This window comes from Marmota monax, unplaced genomic scaffold, assembly GCF_021218885.2.
Source record: "Marmota monax isolate L192 unplaced genomic scaffold, Marmota_monax_Labrador192_F-V1.1 WCK01_AAM20220418_F8-fsc00002, whole genome shotgun sequence".
In the NCBI taxonomy this organism is placed as follows: Eukaryota; Metazoa; Chordata; class Mammalia; order Rodentia; family Sciuridae; genus Marmota; species Marmota monax.
In genome coordinates, this window is record NW_026693571.1 from 37082022 (window position 1) to 37100507 (window position 18486).

The window sequence follows — 18486 nt, forward strand, 5'->3', positions numbered from 1 at the left end:
GAGGTTAGAATAACAAAATGTTCAGGAAAGTCAATAGGTCACTAGAACATTTAAAGTAGAATAAAAATACTATACAATCAGTAATGGGAAACTTCCAATCAGTAGACTGAGTGGACATAGAGGATGCCTCTGTTCCACTCCAAAGACAAAGAAATGCTGATTGAAAAATTAAATGACCAAAAAATAATAGTGAGCTAAGAACAAAAACAAGAAAGAGAATTTGTTAAGTGCCAGAAAGAAAGTGAGCACTTAAAACCACAGTGATGAACTGAAGTCAGATGACTCACTGGGTGTCGGTCTCAGAAAGAGGCCCAAGAGGCTGAGATCTGGTTTAACATAAGATCTCAGGACCAAGAAACATGAGAGTGCGGGAACTGCCTTTTGGACAAAGTGGGGAGCATCGAGGGCCACTCTGTTTCGAGAAAGGGAACAGAACAGCTCTGTCCACTGGCTTGGACAAGCTTCATGAATCTGACCTTCTCACTGAGGCAGGAGATAAAACGAAGTTATTTGTGAGCCATCAAAGACTTTAGCCTCAGCTCATGCTCAGATGTGGGGTCTAACTTCTACTCTGGGTAGCACAGAAATCCAAGAGTGACATAATAACATTAAAAAAAATGATCTGAGGATGATGGGAAAGGCAGCGGAGCACAACAGACACTAGTATGGCAATTTGTAAATCAATGGATGTGTAACTGATGTGAATCTGCAATCTGTGTATGGGGTGAAGGTGGGAGTTCATAACCCACTAGAATCAAAGTGTGGAATATGATATGTCAAGAAATTTGTAATGTTTTGAACAACCCACAATAAAAAATTAAAAAAAAAATAAAATAAATAAAATAAAAGCTATCCAAAAATAAAAAAAAAAAAAAAAAAAAAAAAATGATCTGAAACACCAAAATCTACAGGGCCCTGACTGATAGCAACTCCAAACCACTCTATGAAGATACCTCAGTGGTCCAGAGTGCCTAGAGCTTCTGAAGCAACCTCTGCTGCAAAGCAGATAATAACAAAAATAACCAACCAGGGGAGGAAGCAAACCACTGAGCAGTGGAGAATTTGTTCCTCCAAGATTAGAGAGAACAGTTTGTCGTAGGTAGTTTTCTTTTACTATAACAAAACACCTGAATGAGTAGTTCATAAAGAATAGAGGTTTATTTCGCTCACAATGCTGGAGGCTGCAAAGTCAAAAAGCATGGTGCCAGGAGCTGCCTGGCACGTCATGAGGGCCTTCTTGCTGCATCATGGTGGAGGGCATCCTATGGAAAGGCAGAGCAAGCCGCTACCTAGTCTCTGTTCCTCTGTTTATGAAGCCACTCTTGTCATCATAGCAGGTCGACCTTCATGTTCTCTTCTATCCTAATTACCTCCTCAAGTTCCCACGTCCAAATTCCATCATCATATGGATTTGGAAATTAAGTTTCCAACACATAAAATGTGGGGCAGGACACATTCAAACCCTAGCATAGATACGTTGGAAAAGAACTTAGGGTGAATGTTAACAATATTCAAAGCAATAAGGAGAGGGGAACCCCACAAGGTGTAATAATATCTCCCAATTGTGAGAATCCTTTTGTCCATTACTAGGCAGGAGAGGGGAGAGACAGAGTCCAGTTTCCTGGTACTTGAGAAGAGCTCATTTGTCTGGCCTGTGTAAGTAATTTGTTTTCAGATAAGGGGACGCCCACTTCAGGAAATGCTGTTAGTTCCTATGTGTGATCTCAGGACTTAGTCTTTTTTCTTGAGATGGAGAGACTGCATTGACAAAAGAAAAAGGAAATGCATTCTTTTTTGACCCTTGATTTGCCATGTTCCAGCTTTAATTCTCTTTCAAAGGTGAGGCAAGGGTCCTTGAAGAGAGTTTTGAATCCTTTGTTTTTCCTCCAGTAAAATTACTCATTTGTTATAATGTCTTCCGATGCCAATAAGCTCCATAATTTTTTTTTCAACTCATGATAACGAAGCAGTTTCCCCTACTCCCTTGCTTCTGGTACTCTTCAAAGTAAAAGGAAATTCCCTGAGTAAAACTAAGATTGTTATTTCTAAACAAGCCATTGTCTGCTTGGGCTGCAATAATGAAATGCCACAACTGTATTTCTTTTAGTTTTAGAAGCTGGGAATTCGAGATGAAGAGTTCAGCTGAATTGACCAATTTGATTCCTGATGAGGGATCTTTTGCAGATAGCTAAATTCTTACTGTATTCATAAGGGCACTAATCCCATTATGGAGGCCCCACCCTCATAACCCTACCTAAACCTAATTACCTCTCAAATTCACCACCTCCTAATACTATCCCATTGGAGATAAAGGCTTCAAATATGAATCTTGGGGAGACAAAAACATTCAGTCAGAGCATCATCCCCAAAACCTGGAATGCAATCTTAGTTTTGTCCATAACTAGATGCCTGGACTTGGGCAATTTATCATCAGTTTATTCATGAGTAACATAAGAAAAAAATAACATTTTTTGTAATATTTTGGAAGCTTAAATAACACAACAATCCCAGGTGCTTCTGGCTTCCTGCCTACCTTTCAATAAATAATCTTGAGTTACATCTGTTTGGTTCATCCATGAACCCTAAACTACCTTTCAACAAAAAATAGTCAAGGGACTGGGGTGTGGCTCAGTGGTAAAGTGCTCACCTAGCATGGGTGAGGCCCTGGGTTGGATTCTCAGCACCACATATAAATAATAAAATAAAGGTATTGTGTCCAACTACAACTAAGAAATAAATACTAAAAAAAAAAAAGAATAGTCAAAAATATGTGATTGATAGGTTGACTTTACACAGCCTTTTTGGGCTACACCAGTCCACTCATTTTATATTTTTTACCCACCTATTCTCGCTGAGTAATTTGCTTCTTGAACATTGTTTAACCAGACATTCAGGGTAAAGTGGAACCTCTACCAAAATCCTTAGGGACATTACATGAAATACTTCCGGAAAGAAAATTGAATATTTTCAGAGGGCAAATTCAGTTTTTTGTCTTATGAACAAAATACACATTGTAACAGAGGATTAAATTTCACTGTCTACCTAGGAAAGTAACTCACACAATAAAAGTCTCTGTTCCTATCATTATGAATCTAATTGTTTTCTTGAATACAGAGGAGATTCTAAGAAGCCAAAAATGGAAATTCTATGGGAATGATTAATATAAAGTAAATATTCAGCATAACACAAAATGTTTTTAAAAAAGAATAGTTCATTAAATAGCTAGTGTGGCATTATATTATAAAGACAAATTTCCATTTAGGAAAAAAGCCCTCATCCAAAATGAAGCCTGATAATTATTATGAACCCATATAAAGGCATAATTGACAGTCAAGAAACATGCATGTTCAGTTGACTCTCATAAAACTTACACAGGAACAGTGCTTCTTCATAGTTCAACCTACAAAGCTTCAGAAAAATTAAAGATAAGCCTTGAAATTAATAAGCAAAACAGAAGAAGAAAACAATGGCATTAACATTAGAAGATATTATTTTATAAACATATTCAATGTTAGTACCCATGGGGGTGTACAATGTAATAGATCTCATTGTTTCACATATTGGCCATATTATTTCTTAATACCCAATGTCCAAAATAATAATATATCTTTAAAAGTTCTGGAGAGTTTAGCTTAATTTATGTTGTTATTCATGCTTGGGTGTTGTCATGCTACCTTGATAGACCATAAATTCTTTCTTGAAACTTTATAGAGAAAATAACAAACATATTCCATGATCTTCCATGACACTTAAACTAATCAAAGAATTTATTGAATACATAACTCCTAAGAAAAACTAGCCCTAAAAGTTCTGCCCAAACTCTGGAAAGGCAATGCAGAAAGAAAAAAAAAAAGCCCATTGAAACTCTTCACAAAACTCTTCTGTCAATAGTTCTAAAATGACCAGGCTTTACCATCTGGAATCCATTGCCTTGTGATGGAGAATCAGATGTTCTGTCAAGGTTGCTTTTGGGATCAAGTGGTTCAAGAAGTGTAGGACCAACTCCTGAAACAGGGGGAGCCCTGTAGAGTCATAAGAAAGGGGAAGGAAGAAAAGAAAGTAAATTGTCTTTGGGCAGAAATGAAATGAACAAGGCTAGAAGTTATACTCTGGTCCACGCACAACCTCTCCAAACCATGGCAGATAAAAAACTAACCCCACATGTACTTCTTGGTCTCTGATATATAAGACAAAGAGAAGCTCTTATTACCATGTGTAATCCCATTAAAATATACATTCTCACGAGGGACACATCTTCATCAATTTTATGCCATGCACAAAAGAGATTCTCAGCTTTTTATTGCATGGAGAGATGGATGGATGGAAGGGTGGATGGATGGGGATGGACGGATGGACAGATAGATGGGTAGGTGGGTGGAGTTGATTTCTCTTGAACTGACACCCTGATTTGGACGCTTTTCTCACCTCTTTTTAAGTTGACACCAATCACATAAAAGACCCTCAGACTTCTGCCCTTGATTTGGTCAGCTGTTGCAGAAGTTCACTTCCCACAGACTGAATGTGAATGCAGAACAGAGGAAAAATGTACACGGTGGGTGCTCACAGGATGGATGTGGGACTGATTTGTTCCTGATCCCAGAAGAAGTCCAATTTGACCCTAAAATATGAGCAATTGAGATTGTTATAAATTTTACTCTACCTGCTTTTAAAAAAAAATTAAGTCTAATATTTATGGGCAGTTAATCTTAGAATTTTACTAAACTATTGAACTTGCCTTTCTTCTTCTTCTTCTTTGATAAAAAAAAAAGAAGTTAAGGGACTATTGGTGGAGCCAAGATCCAGCCCAGACTGCCCACACCAGCCCACTCTTGATCCAGGCTCTCAGTAGGCCCAGTTTATCCCTCTCCCAATGGAGCAGACACTGCCAGGGGCCTAGCCTTTGACACAAGACAGCCCCTTCTGACCAGCAGACTACTGCAGGGGATCAAGCCCGGGGGCCCAGATCCAACCACAAAGGCCTGTGCAGGGGCCCAAGTACACAGCAGGCCTTGTCCCCCTCTTTCACAGCTGGGAAAACACTCACCACAGCCTAGCCTCTGGTGCAGGACCGCCCCTTCTGACCAGTGGACTACCACAGAAGGCAAGCCCAGCAGCCCAGATCCACCCACTCCAACTAATGCAGGACACAAACCCAGGATGCAGTAGCATCCATTGAGGGACACCAGCAGGGTCTGGAAGCCCAACATCAAAGTGAGGTTGAGACAACCTGCACAGTATGACAAGAATATAGGGAAGAAACTGTAATATCTCAGATCCACACTGCAAGAAAGGAAGACACATAACAACGTGAAAAAACAAGGGAGGAAAGTGCCCCAAACAAATCAGGACACTATAATAACAGAACCCATGGACAGTGAAGTTGATGAAATAGCAGAGAAGGAGTTCAGAAGGTTCATAAGTAAAATGCTCTGTGAATTAAAGAATGACCTAAATGAGTAAATACAGGCAAAAAAAAAAAAAAAATCTCCAACAATGAGATAAGAGAACAAATACAGGTAGCAAAAGATTACTTCAAGACAGAGATAGAGACTCTGAAAAAAAAAAAAACAGTCAAAAATCCTTTAAATGAAGGATACTATAAATAAAATTTAAAAACTCAACAGAAAGCATAACCAACAGACTAGATTACTTGGAAGAAAGAACATCAGATAATGAAGATAAAGTATATAATCTGGAAAATAAGTTGATCACACAGTGAAGACCAAATATAAGAATCACTGGGATAGACGAAGGCACAGAGTTTCAAACCAAAGGAATGCACAATCTCTTCAATGAGATAACATTAGAAAATTTCCCAAGCAGGAAGAACAAATTGGAAAAACAAATACACAAGGCTTACAGGACACCAAATGCACAAAATTACAACAGATCTACACTAAGGTACATTATAATTAAAATGCCTTAGCATAAAGAATAAGGATACAATATTAAAAGCCTCAAGAGAGGAATCAGATCACATATGGGGAGACAAATTCATATCTCATGGAACAACGTATACCAAGCTCTGAAAGAAAATGGATGCCAACCAAGAATCTTATATCCAGCAAAACTAAGCTTTAGATTTGATGTTGAAATAAAAACCTTCCATGATAAACAAAAGTTAAAAGAATTTACAACTAGAAATCCTGCACTACAGAACATCCTCAGCAAAATATTCCACAAAGAGGAAATGAATAACAATGATGAAAATCAGCAGAGGGAGGGATTACACTAAAGGGAAATCTAATCAATGAGAAACCAAGTCACATTAAATACCAAAAATAAACAAAAATGACGGAGAATACAAATCATATCTCAATAATAACCCTGAATGTTAATGGCCTAAACTCACCAATCAAAAGACATAGACTAGCAGATTGGATTTAAAAAAAAAAAAGACCCAACATTATGCTGCCTCCAAGAGACTCATCTCATAGGAAAAGACATCCTCAGACTGAAGGTGAAGGGTTGGGAAAAATCATACCATTCATGGACTGCAGAAGCAAGAAAGGGTTTCCGTCCTCATATCAAATAAAGTAGACTTCAAATTAAAGTCAATCAAAAAGGATGAGGAAGGACACTACATACTGCTCAAGGGAACCACACACCAACAAGACTTAACAATTATAAATATATATGCCCCAAGCAACGGAGCAGCTGTGTTCATCAAACAAACCATTCTCAAGTTCAAGAGTCAAATAGATCACTACACAATAATTTTGGGTGACTTTAACACACCTCTTTCATCACTAGATAGATCTTCCAAACAAAAGCTGAACAAAGAAACTATAGAATTCAATAATACAATCAATAACTTAGACTTAACTGACATAGAGTATTCCATCCTTCAACAAGAGAATATACTTTTTAAAAAAAAGAGAGAGAGAGAGAGAGAAGAGAGAGAATTTTAATATTTATTTTTCAGTTTTTGGCGGACACAACATCATTGTTTGTATGTGGTGCTGAGGCGAGCGCGCTACCTCTTGAGCCACATCCCCAGCCCAAGAGAATATACTTTCTTCTCAGCAGCATATATATCCTTCTCTAAAATAGACCGGGTACTATCCCACAAAGCAACTCTTAGCAAATATAAAAAAGTAGAGACACTACCCTGCATTCTATCAGATCATAAAAGAATGAAATTAGAAATCAATGATAAAATAAGAAATAAAATCCACTCCAACACCTGGAGACTAAATAATTTGCTACTGAATGAACAATGGGTTACAGAAGACATCAAGGAGAAGAATAAAAAATTTTAGAGGTGAATGAGAACACAGATACAACATATCGAAATCTCTGGGACACAATAAAAGCAGTTCTAAGAGGAAAGTTCATTGCATGGAGCTCATTTCTTAAAAGAAGAAAAAGTCAACAAATAAATGACTTAACACTACATCTCGAAATCGTAGAAAAAGAAGAACAAATCAATACCAAAAACATCAGAAACAGGAAATAATTAAAATCAGAACTGAAATAAGTGAAATTGAAACAAAAGAAACAATTTAAAAAAACTGACAGAACAAAAAGTTGGTTCTTTGAAATAAATAAATAAAATTGACAGATCCTTAGTCATGTTAACGAAGAGAAGGAGAGAGAAAACTCAAATCACTAACATATGTGATGAAAAAAGGAAATATGACAGACACTACAGAAAAACAGAAGATAATTAGAAATTATTTTGAAAACTTGTATTCCAATAAAATAGAAAATATCAAAGGCATCAACAAATTTCTAGAATCATATAATTTGCCCAAATTGAATCAGGATGACATACACAATTTAAGCAGATCAATTTCAAGTGATGAAATAGCAGATGCCATCAAAAGTCTGCCAACCAAGAAAAGCCCAGGACCCAACAGATACACAGCCAAGTTCTACGAGACCTTTATAGAAGAACTAATACCAATACTCTCCAATTTATTTCAGGAAATAGGAAAAGAGGCAGCACTTACAAACTCATTCTATGAGGCCAATATCACTCTAATTCCAAAACCAAGCAAAGACACATCAAAAAAAGAAAACTTCAGACCAATATCTCTAATAAACATAGATGCATAAATTCTCAATAAAATTCTGGCAAATCAAATACAAAAACATATCAAAAAGATAGTGCACCACGATCAAGTGGGGTTCATCCCAGGGATGCAAGTTTGATTCAACATAAGGAAATCAATAAATATAATTCATCACATCAATAGACTTAAAGATAAGAATCATATGATCATATCAATAGATGTAGAAAAAGCATTTAACAAAATACATCACCCCTTCATGTTCAAAACACTAGAAAAACTAGGGGTAACAGGAACATATCTCAACATCATAAAGGCTATCTATGCTAAGCCCCAGACCAACATCATTCTAATGGAGAAAAATTGAAGACATTCCCTCTAAAAACTGGAACAAGACAGGGATGCTCTCTTTCTCCTCTTCTGTTTAACATAGTTCTTGAAACAATGGCCAGAGCAATTAGACAGATGAAAGAAATTAAAGGGATACACGTAGGAAAAGAAAAACTCAAATTGGCACTATTTGCTGATGATATGATTCTATACCTAGAAGACCCTAAAAGTTCTGTAAGAAAACTCCTAGAACTAGTAAATGAATCAGCAAAGTAGCAGGATATAAAATCAACACCCATAAATCAAAGGCATTTCTGTATACCAGTGACAAATCCTCAGAAAGGGAAATGAGAAAAACAACCCCATTTTCAATACACTAAAAAAAAAAATACTTGGGAATCAACTTAATGAAAGAGGTGAAAGATCTATATAATGAAAATTACAGGACTCTAAAGAAAGAAATCAAAGAAGACCTTAGAAGATAGACAGATCTACCTTGCTCTTGGATAGGCAGAATTAATATTATCAAAATGACCATGCTTCCAGAAGCACTATACAGATTTAATGCAATTCTGATCAAAATTCCAATGACATTCCTCATAGAAATAGAAAGAGCAATCATGAAATTCATCTGGAATAATAAGAGACCCAGAATAGCTAAAGCAATCCTTATAGGAAGAGTAAAGCAGGTGGCATCACTATACCAGAACTTAAACTGTACTATAGAGCAATAGTAAAATAAAAAAATAAATAAAAATAAAAAACAGCATGGTATTGGCACCAAAACAGACTGGTAAACCAATGGTACAGAATAGAGGACACAGAGACTAACCCACAAAACTACAATTATCTTACATTAGACAAAGTTGCCAAAAACATGCATTGGAGAAAATATAGCCTCTTCAACAAATAGTGCTGGGAAAACTGGAAATCCATATGCAACAAAATGAAATTAAACCCCTATCTCTCACCATGCACAAAACTCAACTCAAAATGGATCAAGGACTTAGGAATACAACCAGAGACCTTGCGTCTAATAGAAGAAAAAGTAGGTCCTAATCTCCATCATGTGGGATTAGGCCCCAGCTTCCTTAATAAGACTCCTTTGGCACAAGAATTAAAATCAAGATCAATAAATGGATGGACTCAAACTAAAAAATTTCTTCTCAACAAAATAAACAATCTGTGAGGTGAATAGAGAGCCTATATCTTGGGAGCAAAACTTTAGCCCTCACACATCAGATAGAGTACTAATCTCTACGGTATATAAAGAACTCAAAAGGCTAAACACCAAAAATACAAATAACCCAATCAATAAATGGACCAAGGACTATGAACAGACAGTTCTCAGAAGATGATGTACAATCAATCAACAAATACATGAAAAAATGTTCATCATCACTAGCAATTATAGAAATGCAAACCAAAACCACTCTAAGATTTCATCTCACTCCAGTCAGAATGGCAGCTATTATGAAGACAAACAACAATAAGTGTTGGAGAGGATGTGGGGAAAAGGGTACACTCATACATTGCTGGTAGGAATGCAAATTGGTGCCACCAATACGGAAAGCAGTATGGAGATTCCTTAGAAAATTGGGAATGGAACCACCATTTGACTCAGCTGTTCCTCTCCTCGGTCTATACACAAAGTTAGCCAATCCCAAAAAACCAAATGCCAAATCTTTTCTTTGATATAAGGAGGCTGATTCATAGTGGGATAGAGAACAGAGCATGGGAGGAATAGATGAGCTCTAAATAGGGCAGAGGGGTTGGAGGAGAAGGAAGGGGGCATGGGGTTATTAATGATGGTGGAATTATTATTATCCAAAGTAAAGGTATAAAGACACTAGTTGGTGTGAATATACTGTGTATACAACCAGAGATATGAAAAATTGTGCTCTATATGTGTAATAAGAATTGTAATGCATTCTGCTCTCTCATATAAATAAAAATGTGATCCTGCAATCTGTACACGTGGTAAAATTAAGAATTCATAACCCACTTGAACCAAATGTATGAAATATGATATGTCAAGATCATTGTAATGTTTTGAGCAACCAGTAAAAAATAAAATAGAAAATTAAAAAAGAAGTTAAATGGCAAGCTTTGTAAGATTGTTGCTTTAACACATATTCACATATATGTAAAGAAAATCATATAAATATCTATTTTACATCTATAGAAGTTATCATTTGATTTTTTTTAAATTCAGCCTCATTCTTTTATAGCCATGTTTTTTTTTCTTTTAGTCAGGAAGATGTGTGAGTGGTTTTGAATAATAAATTACATTGATTGGTTTTGAATATTAAACCAATCTTGCATTTTTTAGATATCCCCCACTTCATGTATATCATTTTACATGCTGTTGGGTTTAATCTGCTGATATTTATTAAGGATTCAGTATCTTTGTTCATGAGTGATATTGTTCTATAATTTCCTTTTCTTTTTTTCCTCTTTCTTATAATATCTTTGACAGGTCTTGGCATCAGGGTTATGCCCACCTATAAAGGTAGGTTGGGAAATATTTTCTCCTCCTTTATTTTCTGAAAGAGCATGTGTAAAATGATCATTTCTTTCTTCAATATTTGCTAAATTTTACCACTGAAACCATCTGGACCTGAGTTTTCCTGGAAAAAAGCACTTGTTTTGCTACCACACTTTATTCTACCCCAGTCCACCTGGGGGAATATACAATTAATATTTTCTCCTGGTATCTCATTTAAAACTTTTCAGTCAATGTTATTCAATAGAGAAGGATAGTAGCCTTATCTATAGACATATAAATAACTGTGAATTATCAAAATCAAAAGTTGATGCGATGTTCTAGAAATAAATGTTCAATTTATTTTTTCAGATTGAAGATGATCTGATAGTACAAGAGAAGCAGAAACCTGGCTGGGTTATCCTTACCCCAATCCAGCAAGTCAAGGCTTGGGCACCAATACTTGCAATTCTTTCCAGAGCACTCGCAGGATAATTTGTCTTTTATGTCCCTGGCACTCTCCATCACTGACTATGTTCCTATTTTCCAACTAAAATAAAATATCATTGAACCTGCCAAGGCATTAAAATTGGTTCACTGAAATAAAAACTGCCAACAACAGGGATATTTGGATTATTACAGATTACAAATTTGGGGATTTTAATCTTCCCATTCCCAAATCCAAGTTAGATTTTCAGAACTCTGTTTCTTTAGGTATGTACTTGATTCCATAAACAGGTGCTTGTGTATTTGTGTGTGCACTTCTAATTTATCATCTCGTTTTCCCATTCTAAAAAAAAAAGATTTGTTCTACCTGAAGGCTGATGGATAACGAAAATGTCTTAATTTGGATTTATTCAAAACCATTCACACATGTTCCTGACTAAAAGGAAAAAAAAGACATGGCTATAAAAGAATGAGGCTGAATTATAATGAATGAACTAAAACATATGCATTTCCCCTGCTAGCTGAATACTTACTCTAGGGAGCTTATATGCTCAGCCAATGTAAGGGGGACCTTATCTTAGGACTGATTTCAGCAGCTACCCCCCATCCTTCCAAAGATCCTCAGTGAGTGACGGGGTCACTGTAAACAGATAAAAGTCATGAATGGCTGTGCTGGATCTTCTCCATTTGCCTGCCAGATCATTGTCCATGCTTCTCTATTCTGCTCTAATGAAGGTCCTGACTCCCTGAGTGTGACAAAAGGAAAACCATCAGAATTTCAAAGGCAAGGAGAGTAAGCTCAGAGATATGGCTGCCTTCCTCCCAAGTCCCCAGGTCCCCCGGAAAGTCTCACCGACATCCCATCCTGCATTCCAACAGCAGCTCCCTCTCTGTATTCCTTTCAGGCCTAGAGAGAATAAGGGCTTATCCATCCCTTGTTGGTTTCTCATTATCCTTTCACGCTGTTTGTAAACACACACACACACACACACACACACACACACACAACTATGTGAATAAGCAACATGCTTCTGGCCCAAAACTGATAAAAAAAAAAAAAAAAAGATCAAGTCTTGTCACTAAGGCATATGATAGATTGTCACTAGAGCCTAGCCTCTTCCTAAGCAGAGCCTCTGCAATGTGTTGCTGGGACTGGAGATGAGCTCAGACCTCAAGACCCAGCAGAGGGGCCTCAATATCATGGCAGCCAAGGAAACTGAAGTTGGTAGTGGTCAGAAAGGTATCATAATTTTTCTTCCTGTTTCTCAACTGAAATCTTTCCAGAAAACCCCAGTCTAGCTAGTGTGTGGATTGGATAGAAAGTTCAGTGGGAACCATGTGGCTTTTATTGCTCAGCGTGGAATTCTGCCGAAGCCAACGCAGAGAAACCATACAAAAAATAAAAACAAGTAAAAGCATCCCAGGAGCCGCACTGTGAGAGCTGCACATGATGTGACCCTTGAGGATACGGTCTTCCCAAACAGAATTGTGGGCAAAGGGATGCACTTGAAACTGGATGGCAGCCGACTCACAAAGGTTCATTCAGACAAAGCATCACAGAACAATGTGAAAATTAGGGTTGAAACTATTTCTGGTATCTATAAGAAGCTCACGGGCAAGGATGTTAATTTTGAATTCCCAGAGTTTCAGCTGTCAATAAAAATGACTGAAGTATCATTCACAGTAGGAAAAAAAAAAGTCAATCTGCTGAACAAGGTGGATAATGAAGAGCTAGGTCTTGCCACTTCATTCAAAAGATAAACTATTAGATCTCAAGAATAATGTTTTAGCATTGTCCTTTTATTGGCCATGAACTTCCTTCTAAAAGAAAAGTTCCAGAATTGTTTAGATGAGGGACAGTATCATCCAAACATCCAGTCTCCAAAGGTGACTATTTGGCGGGAAGTACTATTATTAAAGTTCTGGATGTTTGTTATTTTACTGCCCCATGATCCCATTACATCTGCTCATCATTACCCATCAGAAAATAAGTACCGGGGCTGGGGTTATAGCTCAAGGGTGGAGCACTTGCCTAGGTCAGGTGAGGCCCTGGGTTCAATCCTCAGCACCACATAAAAAAACAAATGAACAACAACAAATAAATAAAGGTTAAATTCTTAAAAAAAATAATAGGTACCTTGGAACTTCTGAAAGCATAACCAAATTGTTGGACTCCCCAGGCCCAGACAGAAAATAGCTTACTACCGAGAGAGAGAGAGAGAGAGAGAGAGAGAGAGAGAGAGGAATTTACTTGAGGATAGATTTGACATCATGAGTACTGGAAAAAAAATAAAATTGTTTCCAAAACCCATGTTTCATTAAGTGGACATATGTAAAATTATTTTCACATTGTGAGGGGCAAGTTGTCTATGATTTTAGACATAAAATATGCATGTGCTTGAAGAATCATTTATTTCCTCAGACTCTCCAAGAATCAGTTTTCTTTTTTAGAATATTAATATTTAAGACAAGAACTTGAAACCTGAGCTGATGGCTAGTTCTCTACTTAGTTAATTTCATAAAGCTGGTGTAAAATTTGTCTTTTTCTTTTCTCTGGACAAAACGTACTACATTGAGCTGTTATTGTGGCTTAAAAATACATGCAAACATTTTGAACTTTCTCAATGTTTTTAATTTAGATTTGCACAATCATAGAAGTTAGAGATGGAGAAATCATCTTAATATGAACCATAGTCCTCGGTCTGGTCTTGGTTCTCCTTTTCTGATTAATAAAGCTAGTGGGGAAAAAAACAAACAAACCCTCTGTCCATTACTCCCATTATATCATTATTTCTGAGCCAACATTATCTCTTGAAGGGAGTGCCATTACTCTAATGATTTACTCTAGAACCCTAAAAGACCATCTTTCTCTTAGCATAACCTTTAAACTTATTGGTTGGCAGAGGCTGTGTCTATATCAACTGCATCTTTTGAGCAAAAGATGTGATGATTGCAATTAACTGTAACAGCAAGATTGGCCTAGAGAAGACAGAGAAGTGGAACTTCCTGAACCACTTGGCTTGGGCCTATGTACACAAATTCTGCATGTCTTTTAGTCATATTTCATTCATATGCGGGAACATTGGCAAACACAAAATCCTAAGTAGATTATTTTTTAACAATGAATTTGTATTTAACTTTGTTAATATGCCCAATAACTTAATATTTCTGGTTTTTTTTTCATCCAAAGGCAAAATAGCCACTTAAATACCATATTATTTCGTAGATTCTCTTAATTTTGCCCTTTTGTCTTCAACATGGCTCCATAATAAACTCATTTTACACATGAGGAAACTAAACCCTAAAATTGATTCATCATCATCTCTTTCTTCTAATATTCACTAACAAGGCATAATAACTTGGACTTTTGAGAATCATATTCAAAAAACAATATGACCTCCTTCTCAAGAGTTAGGCAAAATAATTTTTTTTAATTTTGAAATTTTACTAAAATGATTCTTTTATTCCAAAGCAGTTATTTCAAAACTGAATTCATTGTTGAAAGTGCCCATCCAAATGCACATACACTAGGAGCAGATCAAAACTCACTGGCCCTTTTATGTGCCATTTTAACTAGCTGTATATTTTCATTTGTCTTTTTTTTATCATCCTAACCATATATTATTAAGCTCTTTCTTATTTCCCTCTCTCAATTTTCCTGCCCCCCACCCCCACCCCAGTTTTCCATGAAATCAAGTAGACTGACTTATGGAAGTTCTTGGCAACCTAGAATCCACAGCTCTTTATTCCAATTAATTAAGCAGTAATGTTAACATTGGCATGAGAAGAAATGAATTAGCATTTATTTGGCTTAAAATATGCACAGAGGAATGAAAAGATTGATCTTAACAGAAAGAACCCAACACATATCTGATGAAAATGTAACAGAGCTTAAAAGCAAACATATGATTGGAACATTGGTGTGGAAAGAACTCTGCTGGAACCCAACCATGCTCTTTGATTGGTCAGAACCGCCCTGTTGAGTGTTCCACCTAAGATTAGCACTTAACCATCAATCAGTACAATAAAATTGCTAGAGCACTTCTACTTGAACTTAACCTAAAAACTCACAAGCAGTGGATGTTTTCTCTCTTTGGCTAGAAAAACTTCAAAAGGATGGTTTTGACGGACTAGATTTATGGTCAGTTATAAATGCCTCCTATGTTATACTTATAGTTCATATGACTTTCTTTTTTTTTTCTTTTTTTTTTTTTTTGCTTCTTTGTTTACATAAACAGTGGTTTCCATCTAAGAACCTCAATCTGTTTACAATATTAATTAGTTAAACCTAAACATGTTTTTTCCCTGTATTACTTGTCTGACATCCCTTGGAAAGAATTTTTAACCAATCGGAAAAAATTAAAGTTTATACTGGAGAACATTTTCTTAAGTCCATTTGGCCAGGTCAGTAGGTTTGGAATTTGGCAGTGCCTGTAAATTTTATTTAATTTCATTTCACTTTGAAATTTTGCTGAGTGAATAGAACCAACTGAAGAAATCAGAGAATGATTTATTACAGGAATTTTTTTTAAGATATTACCTAAAATGTGGAGAAAAAAGACATCAGCAAGTAAGAGTAAGTTTGAAAGACAAGAGAACCATTCAGCATATTAACCAGAATTTTAGAAAGACAAGTAGTAAGTAACAAAGTATACACAGAAAAAGAGACCCAAAAAAGAATTATTTTATTCTTCCTGGATATGACTGATACTTCCTTCCTACAGAGCATAATCAATATTTAGATAGATTTCACTGATATTTTAGTATTAAAATATAGATTGGAACTAAAAGACATGAGAAGCTTGAAGGATTTATTGAAATTCTTCCATGCTCTGATTACAAATGAATACACATTTTTGCATTATCTGAAATGTGAGACCATTTCATCTCTCAGTGGATATCTTCATTTCCAAGGTTGACTTCTCAGGGGAGTCTAGAACTCCATAATTTTTCACAAACCGAAGATGTTTAAGAACAATATCCCTCATTGGAGAAAGGGGATCGGCCATATGGGAATATTAAGGGTCACATAAACATAGACTAAATCACTGTTCCAACGTATGGAATATTCTGGTAAGATAATACTTCAGAAAAAAAGACCCATTTTATCCTCAATTTCCCTCGAGACACCTTTGGAATAAGTGCCTATTGACTCTGGGGAAGGAGATTCCTGCTCCAAGCCCAGGACAGTCCACATCAGCATAGAACACCTACCATGTCAGAGCCATGGCCAGTGGCAAAGGAAAGTGCAGGTTCTCTTCCTTGCTTTCAGTCACAGGCCAAAGAAGTAAAACTTACACACAAAAGTGAAGGATAAGTACTTTTTCCAAGGAAATTTTTTACTGGCATTTTTATATGAAATGGGAGCCCTTTGGGGTACAGAGTGTCAAGTAAGAATTCGCTGTTGTGAGGCATCCAGTCTTAGCATCATTTAGAAAAGTCATCCAAGTTTAGCTCAACAGACCCCTTTTTAGTCCCTATTATGTAGTGAGCTTTCTAGTACAATTCACGGCTCAAAGAGGAAGACAAATTTTAAAGAGCAACAGGAAAGGTAGATTGCTCCAGGAAATGGGTTAAAATCAGACAAAATACTGCCTGCACTGTTTCCGTCTTCCAAGGAAAGATCATTGCTAAGAGTGCCACATTTGGGGCTTTAATAACCAGCTCATAAATGCTTATTCCACCCTTGGCCAGGACCCATAGGGCCAGACTCTAACAATGTTCTCCTGGTGCTCATAAAACATGGTAGTCCTCTCAAGTTAATGAGACCAAGAACAGCTTTCTCATAGCTGTGCCTGGAAACTCCCTGGAGAAAAACAGATAATTTTAATGTGCAGTCATCAAAAGGAGGCATGAAGTCAGCCATATACATTCAAAAGTGTTATATATTTGATTTTAGGAAAGGGTATTGGACAATGTGACTCATGACATTTATTTATCAAAATAATTTGGTGTGGCTGAGATATGAGCATGGCCATATGAATGGAAAATAACCAAGAAGGCAGCCAAAGGCAAGGGGGAAGAGGTACCTTCTGAAAAGATGAAATAATTTATTAGATTTGCTCCATGTCATAGGAATTAGGCATCTTGGCTGTGTGAACTGCCTACTGAGCATTTCATCATGGATGTACTTCAAACATCTTAAAACATATGTCCAGTCAGGCATGGTGGCACACACCTGTAATCCCAGCAGCTCGGGAAGCTAAAACCTGAGGATCATGAGTTCAAAGCCAGCCTCAGCAAAAGCAATGCACTAAGCAACTCATTGCGACCCTGTCTCTAAATAAAATATAAAATAGGGTTGGGAATGTGGCTCAGTGGTTGAATGCTCCCGAGTTCAATACCTGGTACCCCCTCTAAAAAAGAAAAAGAAAAAAACCACATGTTCAAAACCATATGCATTGTTTTAAAATTCCAACGTAGAGCGATACAGTTCGCGATTGTTCAAGGGTCTCTAGGAACACAAAGGTAAGAGAACTAAATACATTGTGAATGTCAAGCCAACCTGAGCCACATGTTGAGAAGTGAGCAGCAGCTCACACAGTGAACAGGTGCAGGAAGAGCATTTGAGGTAAGGAGCAGAGAACATGCAGACAAGAGGCAAGAAGAGTGTGAGATGTTTTTTTAAAACTCTAAAGCATGCAAATAGGGGCATGATAGGACACAAAACAGGAGAGCAGGGACAAAATTATAAAGAGCCTGCATTAAATTTAAATTGCATCCAGTGGTCAAGGGGGAGTTACTGAAAGATTCAAAGCAGGAGAACGATATGGTTACATTTTTGTTTCTAAGAGAACCCTCTGGGAGCAGTGTGGAGAAGGGATCAGGGACAAGCAAGACTACCTGCTAAACTCAATGAAGACTGGAAGACAGCGATGCAATGGCACTTGAGCCATATGGACAGATGGTGAGATCGTGGTAAGGTAGACACCGAGGAAATTCATAAGACAGAAGACAAGCGTAGTACATGGGAGGGAGGAATTAAGGATAACTCTCAAAATTCAAGCTTCTGTGGCCAGTTGGACATCGACCCAAGTAGACAAAATGCAAGCAGAGGAGAAGTAGCAGGCTTTGGGACAGGGCAAGAGGCAATGGAAACTCTTTGGACATGTTGAGGTCCCAGTCAGTCTTTCTGGTAGAAAGATCAAGGAGGAAATTAGAGAGAGAAAACTAGAGCTCAGAAAGAAGGTCTCACCAAAGGTCAGACCT

The 18486-nt window shown here is 37.0% G+C and overlaps 1 pseudogene; it reads left to right on the top strand.

Annotated features, from left to right (window-relative positions):
- Nucleotides 1-359: 359 nt before the first annotated feature.
- Nucleotides 360-13038, top strand: LOC124102725 (small ribosomal subunit protein eS7-like; annotated as a pseudogene).
- Nucleotides 13039-18486: the final 5448 nt, after the last annotated feature.